The sequence below is a fragment of the Microtus pennsylvanicus genome, chromosome 11 (genome assembly GCF_037038515.1).
Source record: "Microtus pennsylvanicus isolate mMicPen1 chromosome 11, mMicPen1.hap1, whole genome shotgun sequence".
Taxonomy (NCBI): domain Eukaryota; kingdom Metazoa; phylum Chordata; class Mammalia; order Rodentia; family Cricetidae; genus Microtus; species Microtus pennsylvanicus.
This window is the reverse complement of record NC_134589.1, coordinates 47422040-47423219: the sequence shown is the minus strand read 5'-3', so window position 1 is coordinate 47423219 and position 1180 is coordinate 47422040.

The window sequence follows — 1180 nt, the reverse complement described above, 5'->3', positions numbered from 1 at the left end:
CGTGTGTGCCTCAGAGAGAGGGGAGCATGGTGTCTCTCTGAGGTGTCTGCCCCCGAGAGGAGAGCTGTCGAGTCTGACCTCACTTCCTCTTCCTCACAGCATTCTGTTCTGTTTACTCCTCCCACCTATGTTTTAACCTATGAGGGCCAAGCAGTTTCTTTATTGCTTAACCAATGAAATCAACAGATTGATATATGACACTCCCACATCATTCAGAACCTTTGGAGAAATGGATTCAAGATACAATTAATATAGAATCTCATGAACATGATGATTCATAGACAGGAGAGGTGATTTACAGAGGTTTGAGAAAAACTGAAATGTCAAATGTTATAATTGTGGCAAACAAGGTTACTTTAAAAGGTACTGTAGACAGGGTTTTTTTCTAAGAATAATCCATTAAGAATGCCCCTCCTTTCTGGATTATGTAGAAGGTGTGGCAAAAGCAGGCTTTAGACTAATGAGTGTAGGGTAACAAGTAATATTCAGGGTAATCTTTGGCATCAGGAAATTTGGTATGAATAGGGCTCTGCCCCTAACCACTGAAATATTTTTTACTGATAGATTAAGATAAAGTGTGGTCATTGTCTTTGGTTTAGTACACAATGAGGACCCCCACCAGACTCTAATAGTTTTAATCCAGTAGTAACACAAATGTCCCTAAATAAACAAAATAAGTCACAAAACAAAATGAAAAGTCATGAATCTGTGAAAGATACAGATAAGAACAAAACACATGGTTAATAGGGGTAGGGGAATAATACACTTTGGGGGAAATGACAGCATTGTCAACAAATGGTGCTGGTCAAACTGGATAGCTACATGTAGACGAATGAAACTAAGTCTTTATCTCAACCTGCATAAATTCTATTACAAATAGATCAAGGACCTCAATGTAAGAGCAAAATATGAAACAGATGAGTAGTATCTTTAACAATAGAACTTGTGCCAGCCTTTAAGTTATTTCCATGATCCTAGGAAAATAAAATTTAGGGTCTGCAGCTATTAGTTAATTCTAGGCAAAACCAGAACTGTACAAATGATTCTGTAATTTTTAAAAATGTCAAGAAGATTCATGAATTTATCAGGAAGTAGAGGAATTGTAAGAGCTATAAGATGTGGAGGTCTACAAGGAAACAGTATCTTCCAAACAAAATATGACTGATATACATATGAACTC